General features: G+C 41.1%; 1 protein-coding gene across 1 annotated transcript in view; it reads right to left on the bottom strand.

Moving 5' to 3' along the window:
• LOC120549171 (KATNB1-like protein 1) overlaps positions 1-20,185 on the bottom strand; it is a 38,311-nt gene that overhangs the window by 16,393 nt on the left and 1,733 nt on the right. The window lies entirely within an intron of this gene.

Genomic DNA, 20,185 nt, shown 5'->3' with positions numbered 1-20,185 from the left:
ATTGTCCATCTGTGTGGCCGTCAGGACCTGAGGAAAAAAGACACATGGAAGTCTACGCCTACACAAATGGACGGTTATGTAACTCAGGGATGCTTGTGGCTTGGGCACATGCAGAGTGAGAGAGGGCCCTTTCCCCCAAAGGACTGTTGCTTATGCCATGACTCTCACCACTATGTTAGTATTAATTTGTTATAACAGCATGCTGTCTCTGATGAGTTTTGGCGGACAACCAGTGCAGATCTGCATGCGTGTGTGTTTTGAGTTGTCAAGCTGTCTGTTAGCACCAGAATTTAATCATGTCTCTGCATAATTCTGTTGACACAACATAGCTTACATATACAAAGTCAATGATTCGTTTACACTACACACATGATTTAACATACAGCACGTTATTTGGCAGACATTTTTTATCCAAAGCACATTCAACATTATAAGAAGATATATGCTAATCACTCATTGAAACACTGCAGGGAAAATGCAATTGTTTTACCCCAATAAAGGACCAAAAACCAGCTTACACTTGGTCAACATGTGTCACAACAAGTTTGCCACAAGAAGCCGAGAGAAAGCACAAAAGCAGTTGGGCGTCAGTAGCATGTCTGGGAATCCAACCAAGGACGTCTCTTTGATGTCCATAACCCGCCACACAGTGGTGTCTGGCAGACGAAGAAATATCTCTGTAGAGAAGGCCCCGCACCACTGAGTTCCTAACATTTAACCTGCTCATGCTATAGTACTCTATATATTGTTGTCTCCCACTGACAAAGATGCAAGGACGAAGCGGCTCTTAAGTGCAGACTGCAGAGAACAGTGGGGGGCTGGGGAGGAGAGCATGTGCTGCCAACAGTAGCCTACATTGAATCATTGCAGTTATTTACAATAGTTAGCGACCACATTTATAGTCCAATAAAAGTTGGTTGTTTTCCGGTTATCATCTATGTACAGTGTATGGTGTGAAAATGGATGGATGGAAAGTTTTTGCCTTAAATAATGAGCACCACACCATGTGGCGTGCACAATCCTCATCTTTAAGTTCATGTGATTTCCTAAAATCCAGGGAAAAAAAACATTGATCTCAATCCAGGAAAAAAAGAGCAAGGAGAAAATAACATGTCACTTCAGATCGCATGCCTGTTGCTGAAATATGATGTGCTTATTACCGCCTATGATAGAGTAACAGCAGGTTTGTGGTAGTGTGGTTAAGGGCTTTTGTTGATAGAAATTGATTCCTGCCTTTAACAGGGGAACAGATTTTCTAACTTCCTCTAAAAGTAAGCCAATTTAATTTTCTTAACCAAGGGGTTTGGCAGGTTAGAGGTCAGGTCTGTTAGCTTAAAAACTTATTTTGAGGAATTTTCTTTTTACACTTTTAGGCATGCAGCAGAATGATAACCCTTTAAAATACCCTGCTTCTCACTGATCAGTAGGTTTGTTGTAACCAGTGGTGTAAGAGGAGATGTGGTGTCTTTTTGTGCGATAGTGCTACATTTAATATGCTAAATTTGACTGGATTTCTTTGCCCTGTTAGTCCTCATCAGGTTAGTTTAACATTGCCACTTGATGGTCTAGTAAATCAGGCCCTGCTGTCTGGTTAGACTACTGAACTTTCTGAGACCTTGACATGACCACATAACCTTCCCACTTCAGTTGACTTCATAGCAGCAGGCTAATTTCTAATGACACATCAACAGCTTTTTTTATCCCTTCCCAAGCTAATGGCTCAGTAAACCCTAAAAGTAATGAACTCTCTGACCACATGCAAGATTTGAAAGCAGATGTCTCTTTCTCTACACCAAAGAGCCGTGAAGCCTCTCTATAAGACCTCTCAGAATTCCCTTCAGTTAAGCTCTGCGGCTTACCAATATTATTTCTCTATTTTCAAGAGTCTTTAGTAGCTCTCACACTCAACAACAAACTTCCTCAGGAGACAGGAGATGGCTTCTGTGTGGTATTTCTCTCCACGGGTGATCAAGGGGCAGCACTTGATCACAGGGTTAAACTGTGGAGACTGAGGACATGTGTAATGAATTCAAGGCCCTCAGATGCTGGATCTCGGGGATATTTCATCAATCCAGAAGCTCAGTGTTCTTCCAGAACCAAAGCGCCACTATTAAGCAGCCACAGACCACCACCAAGATGAACAGCCAAGTGCAGTCTGCTCAGGCACATCACTGCACATTCTTGCCATAATTCCACTCTCAACATCAACACCACAATGACTTACAGGGCTTTAGAATATGGCATGAACAGGAACACAGCACATGCGCTGTGAACACACTGTATTGCCACAGTAAATATGAGATAAACATGATAGCGCCCATGCTAAAACAGGGTTTTGTTTTTATACTTTTATACAAAGTGTGTGAGGGAAATACAGAACATATCTTCATTCAAAAATTAATATATATAAGACTGGGCTTTTGATGAAAGCAGTATATTATTTCTGAGGATATGAGAGGCAGGCCACATGGGTCAAAATAACACTGAAAGTGAAGTTAAAGAACCCTCACTGATAAACCACCATAGGGGGTCAAACAGCATGTGTCTCCACATAGTAACACACAAGAGACATGAGGATGTCCACTTTCAATGTGCAAAGTTTTGAACCCTAAACACACGTACTGCAAGTAAGAAGGACCCAACATAGCAGATGCTGTTCAAATACCATGTGCGAGTGTCAGTGCGCTAAATCCTACAGTTAGCCTCCTCTGTTAACCTTTAGCTTCAGCTAAAGAATTAAAGCAACAATTCCCAACCGTATCTGCAATACTTGGAAAGTAGCTTCTAGTGCAGCTTAAATTATTTGAAAAAAGTGGAAATTCAATATTGAGACATTCAGGGCTAGATTTATCAAGCCGTTTGCGCCTGTTTCCAGGCGCTAATTGGTCGCAAAGACAGACGTAACCGATGCGGGCTATTTACAAACAGGGCGCACTTGGGTAAAATCGCAGATTGTCTGCCACATGAGCGAGAAGAGACAAGTTGCGCTTTCAATATGCGTTCATGGGAGGGTCGTGGGGAAAGTGGGAGTTCCACCCAAAAAGGTGGGAGGATAAGCGCAAAGTGCACCTAATTATATATTCCGTGGTATTTACTTAAAGACTGTAAGTAAGAGCGCGCCTCTATTCTGCGGGGGAAATTCTCTGCCTCTTAAAAGCAGGTCTAAACCAGCCGCAATCAAGTTTCCTCGTAGACCTTTATGCCGCTGGTGAAATGGCAACAGTAATTTGAGCAAGACGAAGACATAGGCGAGGCTGAAAATATTTTTAACACAAGAATCGCACTTTGTCAGTGAACACAACATCATTTAGCGTTACAGATCAAGCAGCCATGCAATATTAGAGTTACTGGAAGAAATCAAAGATGAAATTGAATCTCCCACTCAGCGTTCAAATCCCATTCCAGCAGCTGTTAAACTCCTCGCTACATTACAAATATTGGCATCAGGATCATTTCAAACAGTCATAGCATCAGCAGTGGGAATATCGCAGTCTGCACTCAGCCGTATCATAGCACAAGTACTGCTTTGCTACAGCGCAATTTACGGTATAGTGGGCGGAGAAAGACGCTGATTGCCTGATGGGTGTCAGGGTTGATAAATACTGCGCAAAATGTGGAAGCATAGCGTGCGCTATTACCGAACTCGCATAAACAGACGCAGCGCAAACTGCGCTAGTGTTAGTAAATTAGGCCCTCAGTTAGCTGTTACACCTAAACAGTAAATGCATTAAAACTATTTAGCAAGAGATGTCGAAACAGTTAGCTAAAAGTAAATAAAATGTTTAGAAGGCTAATTAATAAATGAACACTTCAAATAACTTGGTAAAGGATAAATGGTTAAAATAGCAAAAAGACATAGATAAACAGTTGAATTCTCTAAGTAATGGACAAATGGTGAAAATAGTCAGCTTAAAGTATTGGCTAAATGTTCGAAGTAGTTAGCTAAAAGTAGTGGATTGGTTGAAATAGCACAAATTAAATAGCAGATTAATGGATAAGGCTAAAAGTAGTGTACAAATGGTTGAAACGGCTCAGAGTCATGTATAAATGGTTAAAATAGTGAAAGTAATGGATAAATGGCTAAAATAGATGATTGCTAAAAGTAATGAATAACTGGTGGATTGCAAACCTGACCAAAACAACTCCATACATTTGGAACATAATGGGAGGTTATGAGCTCATTTGACAGCGCTGTAGGGCTAAATCAGACAAAGAAGGTTGGGAACCACTGATGTAAAGTATCAGTCTGTATAGTAGTGTGATTCAACCTTTACCCAACATATACGGTATAGTATACAGTGTATGATTATTTACAGATGGAAACGTTTTCATGCAGTTCTGACCACAAGCATATAAACAGGCAACTCAAAAAATGGAGCATCAGTGGCATTGCTTCTGCAATCATTGATCCTGATTAGCACTGCTGCAATTTATCAGGAGGACATTAGGTTAACTACTCTCATTTAGTCAAGCAAGAAGAACTCTGCATAGGACCCTTCATCATCATCTTGCAATTTAACAGTGAAAGGATTTGGCCCCTACATTTTTGTGTCCTATCATCTCATTTTTAAGTCATCAATCTTCCCCACACAGGTTGCGTTGTTCTGCATACAGACAATGTTGTTCTTTAACCGGAGACTCCTCTCAGTCTGCAGGAAGTGCTAGCATTGTGTCAGGGGGCAGAGATTCAACTCATTAACTTTGAGCCTCAACACTTGAGGGATCTTGAGAGCTGAATGACAACGGGGTTATGCTACCACATTGGCTGCTGTTGGCAGACAGAGCTGGGCTATGTCACTCGGTTCAAGAAGTACACGTTTGTGTCTGTTAAATCCAAAACCAATTTTCATTCAGCAGCCTGCTTAGTGGGGAAGCTAAATTCACTAAGCCTGGTCTGTCGACAATATGACGTGGGACTTCTTGCCAGTGACTGACTGTGAAGAAAGCCTTGTTATGCTGAAATGAGCAAGATTGTGCATTGTGTCATGCATTCATAGACTTTCCAAAGGGATGTGTTTTTGTCATGGAAACTATGTATTGTTGTGGGCTTTGTTTTCATCTATCTGTCACAAGAGTCTGTTTTGTGATCAAACATAACCTATTGTGAAAGCTGAAGACATTCACCCCTGCCCTCTAAGTCAGGGCACAAACTCATTCAACTACATGCTCTCAGGGCTTCGTCATGCCTGCTTGGTTAAGACAAATTGCATGGCAGAGCTGTCTTCTCTCACAGACTGGCACTGCTGACCAACTGCTCTCCCAATGCTGTTGAGAACAATGCCAGGCTCATTATGCCTATCTTGTGTCCTAAATGTTGCGCATGCCAGGCAGTCTGTCTGCTTTAACTTACTGTTGTGTTCTCACACTTGGCTTCAAATATCAGTGTGGCCTGTCATTGTTGGAACTGGAATATAATGTTCTTGCTGATCCTTGTCCACTATCAGATCTGCATTACTGTAGCTCACAGGCTGTGTAGAGGTGAATAGCCCACCTTTGTCGTTTCAGGTACAAAGCCATCACTCTATCAGCAATTGAGATCTGAGCTCTAGCAAAGGAAAGGTCAGTGGGTGGTTTACATGTCCAGTGTTTTACAGGAAGGGTAACATGAGACCTCCTTTAAAGCTCTGGTTTTAAAACGATTTAGATAGGAATGAGGTGATTAACAGTCATAATGGATTTTGCACTCACAAATCTAAACTCTTACCCCCTTTAAAATGCCACAAAGAGACCCTGAGGACTGTTTGAGCGTTTTCAACCTTCCAGGCACGTGTAGAGGCCATACTTTGCACTGATCACATTTGAAAACAAATAGAGGGGTGGAAACCACAAGCCCTTTTGAACATTTTAAACACATGCCTGCTGCTACTTTTTGACACGACAATCACCCAGTAGCAATCTTGTTATGAAAAGAGCATGACCTGACTCTAGACATAAGACGATATTTCATCACCTTATTTCCCATGGGGAGTTGATGCAGGATCTTACTTTAGGAACTCTAGTGGTATCCACAGTGCTACTGGTGGGGTGGCGAGCACTGATGGATCTTTCAGCACATCAAAGTTGCTTTTTTCTTATCCACTGTAAGTCTGGCATTTAAGACTGTCCTCTCGCCTCAAGTTCATGTGGGTTTGGAGGGCAATAGTGAACACAAAACACTCGGGGGTGCTCTATGTGGCTTGGGTTTTGGCTAACACATTGGCCAAAAAGGGGTCAAGAACACAAGTGTGCGTGTGTGTGTGTTTTGGGAGGAATGGTGCTTGTAACTGAGCATAGTATGAAATAGAAACAGATGACGGGCAGCATTGAAAGCTGTCTCTGTCCTCGAAGCCACATTTCTGGCTGCAAAGGTAATCATCCCGGGGAGACGGTATCCAGTGTTGTTTTTGAAAGAGTGTGATCATACTAGACTGTCTTACTGATGGTAAAGCGGTTTGCAATGTTTATGGAGAGATCCAAATGAATGGGCAATGTAGATCTCCAGTGTACCTTGAAAAAAAAAAAACTCCTCTCCTCACCAGCCTGGATGGGAACTGAGTGACTGGCTTGTTACAAAAACACAGATGTCTCAAATCACAGAAAAGAAGGTATTCAGAGAATCTGTCTAGCGATAGCAGGTGGTTTTGTCATTAGAGGACATTGATGTCCTTGGCCTGATGATATGCTACATTTGGACTCAGACAGGTATGTCCCCTGTCTAGACCCATGAGGATACCTTCAATCTCTATACCTAGATTGTCTAGATGAATCTGGCTTGGACTATTTTTAGCCATGGTAGCAGCATATGGCACTAGGGATGACAGTTTCAGTCAGTCCACCACTTTGGAGTAGATTACCATATCTCAACAAATATTGGATGGATTGCAATGAAAGTTTGGACAGATGCTCATGGTCCTCAGGAGATGGCGCCTTCTGACTTTAGTGATCCATTGACTTGTCCTCTAGCACCACCATCAGGTCAGAAGTTTTATTTGTCAAATACTTTGGTTTACGACCAAATACCCGCAAAACTAATGCCATTCCTATCAGCCTCAGTTGTACGTTGTGTTGTGCTTATTAGCAAATGTTATGCTGACACGCTCAACTGAGATGGTGAACATGGCAAACATTAGACCTGCTACCTGTTAGCATTGTTAGCATTGTCAGCATGCTGATGTTAACATTTAGCTCAAAGCACCGCTGTGCTTAAGTACAGCCTCACAGAGCTGCTAGTGTGGCTGCAGACTATATTTAAATCCAGAATTATATAAGGATTTTAATTTCTCAGTGAATCCCCAAAAAAACAAATGTAAGCCACACATTGACAGCATATTCCATTCTTCCTAGGTGATCACAGAAACAGGTGGTTGCAGTTTTTGTACCCTTTTCATCGCAAGGAAGCTAACAAAAACATGTCTTGGAGTGTTTGTTCTACCTAACAATAAGTATGTTTGACCACCCATTAAATGGACCAAGGCATGAATTTGGGCAGAGAGGAACAAATCATCCCGTGGCTGGGAATTGGTTTTGTGTAGCCACTGGCCGCCAGAGGAGCTTGTTTAAACAGACCCAGACTGAAAGACTTAATGACCATGCTGACAGCAGTCATTCGAGATGTCTAGGGAGGCTGGAGCGCTGTGGCTGAGAGGGAGAGAGTCTTACAGCTGCAGAGTGAGAGGGAGGGATGTTGTGGTCACCGTTTCTTAATGTAAGCTCCAAAGAAAAGAGGCGCACGAGATTCATTTTTAAATCTGACTTCAGTAATTGTTCTCCCACCAAACCTAAACCAACAGAATATAGGATATACAGTCCCGTGGCGGCCTGCTGTGTTTTTCCTGCCACCTCAAACGTGTTCTGCTGTTTGCTCCAATGTCATCTCAATTAAATATCAGCATATGGACAGAGAACAGCTCAGACTTAAAAGTAGGTTTGTGTTTTGTAGTAGTGTTTAAGGTAGTGGTGAGCTTGGATTGCATCCTAAATATAATCACACATATTTTGGAGTAACTTTTGCTGAATTAATTGATTCCCTAAAACCTATTTTAGAACTATTTACTATTTACACGTGCTTAACACGTGCTGACAAGCAGTGGATGTGCATATGTAGAGGCACTAGTGGGAAAAGTGGTGCAATTACAAAAAAGCAATTTCTGAACCTTTCGTTCATATAATCCCTAGAACTGAGACCGCTGTCCATTTTCTAAAATTAAAAGATGACACTGTTGCAAGAAGAGTTGTTATTTTCACTTGAAATCCCCCGACCATTCCCTAGGTTTAAACCCTGCAGAGAGACCACATATGCTTGAAATGTCCTCAGGTCTTAAGGCCTCGTTATCTGATAGAGACTTGGTCTGCTGCTATGTTTTGATCCCTATAACTTGGACTATGCCAAAGCAAAGACAAGGATCCAGATATCAAAAGCTCTGAAGATCCTAATCGTCTCTGTACTCTATATACAGGCTCACTATATATAGTTACAAAACCAAACGCTTTCATTATTGAAGATATTTTCTTCTTTCTAGCGTTCATTGGGTTATTAGAGCTTTTTCACCATTAAAAGCTGTCTGATGCGCAAACAACGCTGATAAAAGTGACGAGAGTGATCCAAAAAGTAAAACCAAAACATTAAGGCAAGGCAAGGCAAGGCAGCTTTATTTGTATAGCACATTTCAGCAACAAGGCAATTCAAAGTGCTTTACATGAAACATTAAAAAACAGTTAGAAAACAATTAAAAACAATTTCAAAGCATTAAAAGACAAAAATTAAAATGTAAAGAGCAATTAGAAAACAATTTAAAACAATTTAAAATCATTAAAAGACAAGAATAAAATGTACAGTGCAGTATAAGAATTTTAAAGAAAGAGCAGTTAAAAATAGGTTATTTAAAGAAAGGCAACATTAAAAAGATAGGTCTTCAGCCTGGATTTAAAAGAAGTGAGAGTTGCAGCGGACCTGCAGTTTTCTGGGAGTTTGTTCCAGATATGTGGAGCATAAAAACTGAACGCTGCTTCCCCCTGTTTAGTTCTGACTCTGGGGACAACAAGTAGACCTGAATCAAGATTGTGCTTAATAATAAAATCATTGATTAAAAATGATTTTCCTGCCAAAGACCTAACATTTAGTAGGGCTAGTGTTAGTGTGTTTTCATTTATTTTGACTGACTGTGGCTGACGAGTAATGTGTGCTAAGTTTGCAGAGTTTGCCGTTAAGTGCTTATTCGTTATTCTTTTTCTATTACCTATCACAACATAAATTGTGGAATAATCTAATACACAGGGCCCAGGCTTGTCTTGGAAAGAGTCATGAGTGCTACTAGGCATGCAGCCTGGACCCGGCCCATATCAGTTAACGCTTGCTGCATTTTGTACACAAGCATCCTTATCAGTTTGGGGAGAAGGAGTTAGCTGCCGCTCTTGAGGGGGCAGAGGTGCCTGGCATTTTACTTTTGGCCGGGGGCGAACGATGGGAGAAGGAAGGGGGGCATACTTAGTTCCAGCATTCACCAGCTGCTTCATCTGGTCAGTGAACTCCAACATGGGGATGAGGGAAAGAGGGTGACGCATCTTCAAAGGCGTCCTCAAAGGCGTAGTGGTTGTTAAAGGAGTTTGAGTACTGTTGGACGGGTGAGAAGGGGGGTTGAGATTTCTCATCTCCGCTCTTTGGTCTCCTATGGAATGGGGAGGGCGATGGGTCCTCGTCGGGGTTGGTAAGGGGGTTTGAGGAGTGTTGGACAGGTGAAAGGGGGGGTTGAGATTTCTTGTGTCCGCTCTGTGGTCTCCCATGGTCAAATCCTTGCTCAGGTGGGGGCTGTGGTGGATCACTGCCGCACTTTGTTGTGTCTTCCTCTTGTTTTGTTTGTGTTGATTTATCTTGTCTCGTGCCCTTGGCCAAGGGAGTAGATGGGTGGTGCAGAAAGTAAAGTAGGCTAGAAGTGATTAAACTGAAAGATGCTACGTCCATGTCCTATGTCCACAGAGCTATAAGCGGAACCACAGTCGGGTGATAATTCTCTGTGGGTTCATCATTACTAGTGACATCTTTTACATTACACATAGTTATTTGATTCATTGTTAATATGAAAATATTCTATAGAGCAGCTTTAAAGCTATTGACAGCATGGCTGCTTTATGCATAACAGAAGAATATAAGACCAAGGCATCATGGGAGAAAGAGCTAGGACAAATGGGAGAAAGCGGAGAAAGCATGAGTCTGCAGAATAGAAGCAAGCTTCTGTTGGTGATTTAAGACTTCCCAGTCTGCATAATCATGGCTATCCTCCACATTCCTGCCTATAAGAGGACAAGATTAAATACTTTTGGACAAGAACGCTGGCTGTCCTTCCTGCTGTGGTTAGTGCAATCGCCTTCAAAAGAAAGTCACAAAGGTTATTGTGACCAAACTGTTTCCCTATGCTTGTGGAAATCTGTTTCGCTTTATCTCAAAGGTCGATGAGCGTTTGTCCTAGACTCAGCAGTCTGCAGCAGTATGACCCCCGCTTCGGTAAAAATGCCTTCATATGAGAAGTTTAATAATCTGATGGCTGTCTTCACTTCAAGGCATCTGGTTATTGTGAAGAAAGAAACAGGTTGATTCTTCAGCTGCCTTTAAACAAAAATGATACAGTATCATGTGTACTGCACATGATGGATAAGCAGTAAGCACAAAGCAACTGCTTTAGACAGCATTGCACAGCCAGACTGAAACACTCAATATATCTGAAAGAGCTTACTTTCCCTAGACCACAGGAAGTGATGGGAGAACTAAACAGTGTCAGCAGCTCTTTTTTTTATATATATCTAACACAGTCCTCTCATATCCCCTCAGTTTTCTAATTTTAGCATTAAGCATTAAGGTGAGATAGTCCTCTTATGTTTGGTTTAGAACTTCCTGTCTTTGCGCTGTGTGTCAACATAATTTGTCTCCTCTTTGGTATGTAAACTATCATAGACTGAGCTAGTTTTTGCTCTTTCCCTTCTACAAATACACTTTTTTGAGATCCAAACGTGGGTCTATAAAATGATATAAGTAGTGATTAAAAAATGCCTGATCTTTAATTATTTTGACTTGGAATGAATGTTATAATAAGGATTTTCTGATTAGGAAAGTTTTATTTTTTATTTTTATATTTTCATAATGCACAGTATAGAAAATGAACTTTTTGATGTGCATGTGTCTGCATATTTGCATATGTTTTCTTTTGACTTAACGAGTGTGTGGGCTCATCAGCACACACTGCTGTTAAGTATACACATGTGGAGAGTCTTTCCAGTCGTTGCTTAGATTCCAGCCATTTCCACAGCTGTGACGGATCCAAACACCAGTCAGTCAGTCACCCGTCCCTGCAGAGAGGTGCAATTCACTTATTTGTGCTGTGTGACTCAAAGCCCTCTTTCCTGCCTCCTCATGTCCTTCACTCACTCCCAATGTCCTCTGTGGACTTGGGCTTGCCATTTGACCCGCTGCCAGCTTGGACATGTTCCCCCCCAATGGTCAGCTGTTTGTGGACATAATCTCTGAGGCATACACATGCAAAAATGACAAACAGATGGATGTGGAAGTGGAGTGATTTCTATTTTTCCAAATAAAATGATTGGTTGCCCTTTTCTACATACTGATTTGATATACTCTTAATCAATATTGAACTTAGAAAGGCCCTAAATCAATCTGATACATGCACAACACTGTCAGCTCTAGTGAGAATCAACACATGCAGATTGTTGCTTTTGGAAAGTGAAGATTTGACTCTTTCATGAGGTGGCAGTCGAGAAAAGACTCTGAAATTCCTTCAAATTGGTCCAACAATGAAAAAACCCACAAGTTGTCAGATCCAGCTGAAGTATCATACAAAGACTGAGCCCAAGCGGGCGGATCTACTGCCGGGTGTTAAAGAGGACCAGATGATGAGGCGAAGGTGTTTTCAGCCATGAGGTTTCCGATAGCCATATTTTTTTGAGAGGATAGGAAGAAAGGAGCAGAGCTGCAGATGTTTGGGCTTGTTCTGCTGCCCTGAGATCTTTTTTGTATTTGTCTCAAATCGGATTGAGCACTAACTGAAGGTGATTATGCAAGATCGGCTCCACAGCCCTGCCTTTGTCGGCTGCTTTATTTACAGGTCTCAGTGGACTTGCCACTGCAGCATATTCCAAATGGGGTGTGAAGAAATCCCCCGGACAGAGCAGACCCAGGGTGAGACAAGGTCGAAACGAAATTACCTCACAATCCAGAGACCGAAAGTTTGCTCCGAGAGTTTCCAATGAGACACTTTCTCTCCCGAGGACGCTGTCAAAAAGCTTTCCTGTTCCTCCCCTCGTGAGCTTTGAACTAATTTCTTCACTTTCTCACCAGAGCTGTGCAAAATTGAATGTAAGACTATAATAAAAGCAGTCACTGAAGTCAAAGGAGAGGGAAAGTTAGTCTGGCCAGTGTACAGAGGCATGGTGTCATGTAGGCCCAGGAGCCAAACACCACATCTCACACACAGGGAGGGGCCGTCAAGTCTCTGTATATCACTCAAGAACCAAAAAAGTTCCCTTAAACATTTATAATAGCCCACATCTGGATAATAATATCTTGATTATCAATAACTGTTGTTAATGAAGAGCTCGACACAATTACTACGCAGAGTCAACAATTACACTTAAGTGATCATTTGTGTTAATGGATCAACAATTATGTTTAAGAACAATCAAGCATTCAACCAGAGCATGGCAGAACCCAGACATCATTATTAAATCCATGCTGAGGTCAAATTGTTGTTTAACATTGCTAATTTTAAGTAACTTTAAGTAACTCCCCATATAGATTTTTCTGGTCTTGGTTGGTATCTGATCTAACCCTCCCAAAAAAATTGTTGATTGGAATCAAAGTTTCTGGCATGAGTATGTAAACTTTGTTCTTCCTTAAAGCTATAGTGTGTAGTTTCTGCCTCCCTCATGAGGAATTCTAAGTAATGACAACAAAACTGTCGGCGCGTCCACATGATACAAGCCTTCCATGACCGCACCACTTTCCATGACCGCACCGCCCCCCCTTCTCCACGCAGTTGCTAGTAGCCAAGGAGGACACAGATAATAAAAAAAACATGATGGACTCTTCAGAAGAGGTAATTATCTTCACTTGAGTTTCTGTGCGGGAAAGTCACCAGACGCCACAATCTTCTGAACATTGCCATACTGAGGAACACAGATAGAGTTGTGCGGATTAGTTTTGTAGCAACTCATTTGGCAATGGCTTGAATGTAACGGACGTTCATTAATATCAAAAAGTTACACACTAAAGCTTTAACCAAGGAATGGTGTGTTCTCTTATTATAATACGGCTGAATATTCTCTGGAAACTAATCCACATTACATTTTATTGAAAGAATAGTTTAACATTTTGGGAAAAATGCTTATTAAATGAGGCTGGGGAGAGTCTTGCTGTTTTATATAATGAAATATAAGATTCAGCCCCCCTCCCCAATATTTTTTTGCACTGTCCCTAACAACAAGTGTGGTAAAATACTTCTTTGCGCAGCTGAAATTGAAACTTATGTATCTGTTTACGGTGCAGCCAAACAAACTCACGTTGGTTTAATAAAGTCAATAATAATTGCAACAATGATCTGACTTCATGCTGCCGCATAGCACTAATTGTCCACACAAAAGCCGGGTAGCGTAAACACAGTTGATGTGCTCCAACGGAAAGCAAATTAGTTTTTGCCCTTGCGTAGTTCGTGCAAATCGGACAGCTGTGCATGAATCCAGGGTGGGAATGGCGGACTCCACCACTAACAATGAATAGTGCTAATAATGGAAATACATTGATAGGCAATTGGTGGGAAAAATGCTGCTCACAATGTTATCTACAGTCTCAAGCGTAAACATTCATGCAGTTATTTACAGTGCTACCTCTTTGGAAGATAATTGCTTCTAGTTGAATACTGGCCAGGTTTACTCGCTATGGGATCATTCTGCAAAGCTTTTAATCATCAGAGACTACTTCCAACGAGAAAGGAACGATCTGTTCAAGTAAACTGTGCCCAGTCATCCTCAAAGTTAATATTTTGGATCAATGAGTGTCTTTGCTTTAGGCAACATGGCCCACTATTGAGCTGAAATACAATGGTGCCCTGTGCTCTGATGCTAAAACATCTTCAGCTTGCCAAAGTCAACAAAGCTGGATTTTCTTTTAAAGCTAGACAAGAGGCTTCAAGCAACAATTATTGTGAGATTGTATCTCCCTCTTTCCAGAAAGGCAAAACACATTGGTTCTTTCCACTGGCTTTTTATTTTTCTTCAAAAACAGAGGACAGATGAGGCGGAGCGATAAACTGCCCAAAAATCAGTGGAGAAAGGCCCTCGGGTAGGTCCAACACTACTCCACCTGGAAAACAAAACAGGTGAAAGGATACAGAGAGACCCACATGTCTCCAAGAATTCAGGCTGTATTTTCCACAAAGACTTGTGGATAAACATTAAGCAGAATGGTGGGTTGTCTGAGAGTGAACTGTCAGTAGGCAGTGACAGATCCAGTGCTCATCTCCAACGCCATGCCTCCAAGTGGCTCCTCAAATAAGCAGCACACGGCACGACACATCCTTTCCCAGGAAAACGGGAAGGAAGATGAGATGGAGCGAGACAGAGACATGCCTGTCCTTTCAGCCAGTGGAATGGGAAAACTAAACACCTCGGTTTAAACACTGACTAATGGAATCCACTCATGCGTAATCAACAGCCCTGACAAAAATAGAGACCTCCCCTTTGTTTTTATGATTTATTTTTGTTCTATGCAGTGAAATACAAACAGCAAGTATTTTCTCCTGAACTCTCAGGATAAAACGCCAAAATTAGGTTGACGAATCGCAGGTTGTCCACATACTCCATTCCAAGACGACAGCTGCCTTGCGAATGCTAATTTTTTAGCAATGCAGGCAATGCAGGCCCACCACTTTGGCCCAGACTAAACCTCAACAACTGTGAAATTTTGTATCAACATTCATGCTACCCAGAGGAGGAATCTTCCTGATTATGGTGATCCCCTTTTTCTTCCAGCTTTACAGCTATTTGATGGACTGCCTTCAAATTCAGACCGTACAGTACAGTACAGACATTCATGTCCCCCTGTGATAACTTTGATGATCCCTTAATTTTACTCCAGCACCAATCTGTCCAATACTTGAATTTATGATTTAATACCTGCAAAGCTAATAAGTCTCAGCTGTACTTTGTGTTTAATGCTAATTAGACAATTAAAATTTTAGCATGCTAACACGCAAAACTAAGTTAGGGAGCATGTTGTCTCGCTTTGCCAGACCTTCCTCCACAGTGCTGCGGAGAAGGGTCTGGCTAGTCCACACACCATTCCAGGATGGGAGAAAAACGTGCTCTGGTTTATTGGTATTTCTTTAAACCAATCACAATCGTCATGGGCAGTGCTAAGCGCCGGGCAGAGCCACGGTGCCGCTGCAAAATAGCTTTGGGAAGGAACTTGTTTTGATGCAACATGTGTAAGTTCAAATGTTGTTTTAGTCGTGCAACAGAAAATTCAGATTTGACATATAGTCTAGCTAACTGTCTGGATTTACCCTGCAGAGATCTAAGGAGCAGTTAACCATAGTCCTCATAAATCAACCTGAGTTTAAAATTCCAACACAAAGAAAGCGGAAGGTACAGGACATCCAGCCGAAAAGAGTGTCAACAGAGCAATCCAGGAAGTGGAACATACACTTTTAATTATTTTAGTTGATTTATTTATTTTTCTATTCTTTAACAAAGGATCATCTATGTTCCTCTTCCATGTGCATTTAATTTGGCATTCTTAGCACACAATGGGCTAGATTTATCAAGCCGTTTGCGCCTGTTTCCAGGCTCTAATTGGTCGCAAAGACGGACGTAACCGATGCGGGCTATTTACAAACAGGGTGCACTTGGGTAAAATCGCAGATTGTCTGCCACATGAGCGAGAAGAGACAAGTTGCGCTTTCAATATGCGTTCGTGGGAGGGTCGTGGGGAAAGTGTGAGTTCCACCCAAAAAGGTGGGAGGATAAGCGCAAAGTGCACCTAATTATATATTCCGTGGTATTTACATAAAGACTGTAAGTAAGAGCGCGCCTCTATTCTGCGGGGGAAATTCTCTGCCTCTTAAAAGCAGGTCTAAACCAGCCGCAATCGAGTTTCCTCGTAGACCTTTATGCTGCTGGTGAAATGGCAACAGTAATTTGAGTAACGAAGACATAGGCGAGGCTGAAAATATTTTTAACACAAGAATCGCACTTTGTCAGTGAACACAACATCATTTAGCGTTACAGATCAAGCAGCCATGCAATATTAGAGTTACTGGAAGAAATCAAAGCTGAAATTGAATCTCCCACTCAGCGTTCACATCCTATTCCAGCAGTTGTTAAACTCCTCGCTACATTACAAATATTGGCATCAGGATCATTTCAAAAGTTATAGCATCAGCAGTGGGAATATCGCAGTCTGCACTCAGCCGTATCATAGCACAAGTACCGCTTGCTACAGCGCAATTTACGTATAGTGGGCGGAGAAAGATGCTGATTGCCTGATGGGTGTCAGGGTTGATAAATACTACGCAAAATGTGGAAGCATAGCGTGCGCTATTACCGAACTTGCATAAACAGACGCAGCGCAAACTGCGCTAGTGTTAGTAAATTAGGCCCAATGTGTGTTCTCTCCAGTGAACTGCAATTTGGGAGGATTGTACAATTATAAAAACCTATATCCTAATTGTACAATCCTCCTTAATTCGTAGTTCACTGGGCCAGTAACTATATAGTTGAGGCTACTGTAAATACTGCACATTCATGAAACAACAGGGAGAGGACAACTCAATGGTTTTTGACCTTATATTTTACTGGGGGGAAATAACTGATGAATACACTGTGTTACAGTCATTGCATTATATTTATCACTTAATTATCTTTATAGTTTTTAGATTTCAGAGTTATTCAGAGTTAATTTCTTTAGTGTCTTTTCTATGTCCATATAAAGGCCTATGAGGAAGCAAAGCATATAATATGTAAAGAAGGAAACTGCCTCTGTAAAAGAAAAAAAACAGTGAGAAAAAGTGTAGTGGAAGTTTCCTGTTGCAGCAGGGGAAGAGTTTTCAAAGTTTAATAAAGTGAAACAAATAAGACAGTTGAAACTAAACCAAGTTTAGGTTTTTGTATTTCATTAAAAATATATATATTTGCAAATATAGGAGCAACATGATTTCACAAAAGGCACAGCGGCCCAGTGTGGAGTCAGTTCCTCAAATGAGTGAACAGAACACTAGGCTTATATGCATCTTCAGAGTGACAGCACACACGCACTTGGCTAATTATGACGCTACCATTTTTACAGGCAATCTTATACACATGAAGACAATCAGGAAAAACACAAGAGACATCTCGGAGCCATCTCACCTCCTCCTCCCTGTACGACTTTCATCCCCCCAGTTACATCTTAACTGGCATGGGAAAACTAGAGATAGTTTTAGGGTGACCTTGTAGCCCCTATCTGTTCAGACAAACAGTGCTCACATTATGTTCCAGACTGGACGTCTCACTTAGTTAGAATCAGAATCTACATGTGGGAATGAGATAAACTCTTTCAGCATTTGTGAGAGAATTAAAGTAGAAATAAAACATAAAAATATAAGGAATTATGCTTAAATGTAATTTTTCCCATTACAAAAGCATGGCAGATAATAGCGGACCGACTGAATGATATATCTAAAAATATACATTTATGAACTACTGCTCTTAAATGAAACCATTCAAAAAGTTAAGCTAATTATTTCCACAAAGGAACTGTTGTACACTTTGCCTGAAAAGCGAGAAGTAGAAGTTAATGTTACTTAGATAATTTATATTTTAGCCCATACTAGAGAGAGAGAGAGAGACAGAGTGAGAGAGAGATACTTACGCATCATAGGCCTATTCTAGCATTGTAGATTAGTGGTTGTAATTGATCATCATGGTAAATTTTCTGCGTAACATTAGGCTGTCTTCTGCTCACTTTTAAGGAAAAGAGTACAACTGTTCGTTTGTGCAAATAATTAGCCTAACTCCTTGAATGGTATGATTATGACAGTTTCAATTCAGAGCAGTGGTCAGTTCATGTATATGTTTAGGCTGCTTACGCATTCAGGCGGTCTGCGATCGTCTGCCACGCCTTCTCTCGCTGTTTCATTACAGTGGTCGTGTTTCTTTTTTTACAAATAATGTGTTTCACGTTATCATACTTCCATAAGAAGCTGCTGCTCACTCTGTATAAAGTATGCACAATACGTATACTCCATTTTAGCATCAGTAAATCTGTGATTGACCTTGCGGTCTGTTAGAGAAAGCCGTGAGCTCGACCTAGTTGCTCCTCCTCAGCCTGGCTTGGCATTCGTGAAACGCACCAAGCCAGGATGCACAGATTAGACTAGGTTAAGCCTCGCTTTATCGGTTATCCTGGATTTATAAATTCTGCTTTTGTGCAATACCCCCCTGGCCTGCTAAACATCAACAGCTTTGTCGTGTCATGAATAAAACAACCACAATCTCAGGTGAAAGTTATGCTTCTTTCATATGCTTCCATGTGTTTGGCCTTTGGCCTACATATCACTAATGGAATATAAGTGGGATGCTTAATATATCAGATAGCAGCTGATGAGAACACAACACACGAGTTTTACAGCACGCTGGACATTGGTTTAGTTTTAGCCCAGAAAACAGCCGTTCGTAGAGTCACTACAGATATGACTACATTATTTTGACCATGTGTTAGGTGTGTGGCTGGCTGTCTTTCATGACTCTGCAAATATGAGCAACTGTAGAGCTGCAATGATGATTGTGTAAACCCGGCCTGTTGAATGAAATGCGTGCGGTAGGCTAATCAGAGTTTTATGGTTGTGTTGTATTGGTAGCATTAGTGCAAAAACGAAAAAACATGAATCAATCTCTCTTTGCATTGTGCATACGCATACATACATGTGGTGCATGGGAACATACCTACAAGCAGACGGGCGCTTCTTGTGCGTGCTATCAAATAAAATCCTGCCATCTGCACTACACACAGTTATACCCCAATTAGACACCAAACACCTATACTGTAATTAGAAACCACATATATTGCCGTATTAAACCCAAAATATACTATTATGCTATACGACACTGTTATATTAAATTAATATTGGACATAGCCTATATAATAGACAAACAAAACACTGAGAGCTCAGAGGACCATACATTTTTTTGGCATTTATTTAACATAGTTTCACTTTCTTACAGGGTCATTTGTTGCTCATTAGAAGAAAATTGTATTGTTAAGTAATGTCAAACCACGTCAAGTCCCATCTGGTCACTACTTCACACAGTCTCTCATATCCTGGATGTTCTCCGGAGTCCCATTGAGTTTGTAGGTATTAATACATAGCCTAATGCATGCTTCATCAACGCTCTACTCCTATACCAGTTAAGACATCAGACCATTTAACGCCATGTCACTATCCCACCACATTAACATAGGCTATGGAAGCTGCCACGACATTGCATCTTTATTTCCCAGTAATGGGTAATTAGCAACACATTACAACAGAATTGTACTGTAATCTAAAGTGAGATCCATCGTTATTTCCCTTTGTTAGATCTTGTTAGAATTTCTTAGGAGGTTTCTCATTACAGCATAATTTAGGTATATGGTGTCTAATAAGGGTATAACTGTTTGTTTACTGTCTAATAAAGAACACATTATTTATACAAAGTAGCCTATGGCACACTACGTCTTATTAGTGTACCATAAAATAAAGTGCAACCCCATAATTTATGGAGGTCCTGAAGGAGTCACTGAGGCTTTTGCCTCTTCAGAGCGTGTGTTATTTTAAACCCCTGCCTTGCTGTCAAGGCCTGTTTCCTGCTGAGGTAGGTGGCGTCTCAGAGACAAAATAGCAACAGTCTTAATTATGTACACCTTCACTGGCTTCTATAGTGAAAACAAACTCTTGAAAGGCGACAGTAAAAAGTGAATTTGCAGCATTGTACTTTTGGAGGCCGGACACACAGGGCTTGTTTAAACAAAAAGCCATTAAACAAAAAATGTAGGCTAATTTACACATGAACAACATCTAATCATCATAGATCTTATCATTAATGGCCTTTATGTCGGCAGTGAACATGTCCATAGAAGGGCAAAGGGGAAGTGATGTTGTCAGAGTGCAGCGATTCGGCAGCTGGTCTC

Source organism: Perca fluviatilis, chromosome 20 (assembly GCF_010015445.1).
Source record: "Perca fluviatilis chromosome 20, GENO_Pfluv_1.0, whole genome shotgun sequence".
NCBI classification, from domain to species: Eukaryota; Metazoa; Chordata; class Actinopteri; order Perciformes; family Percidae; genus Perca; species Perca fluviatilis.
This window is presented reverse-complemented; position numbering and strand designations above follow the sequence as displayed.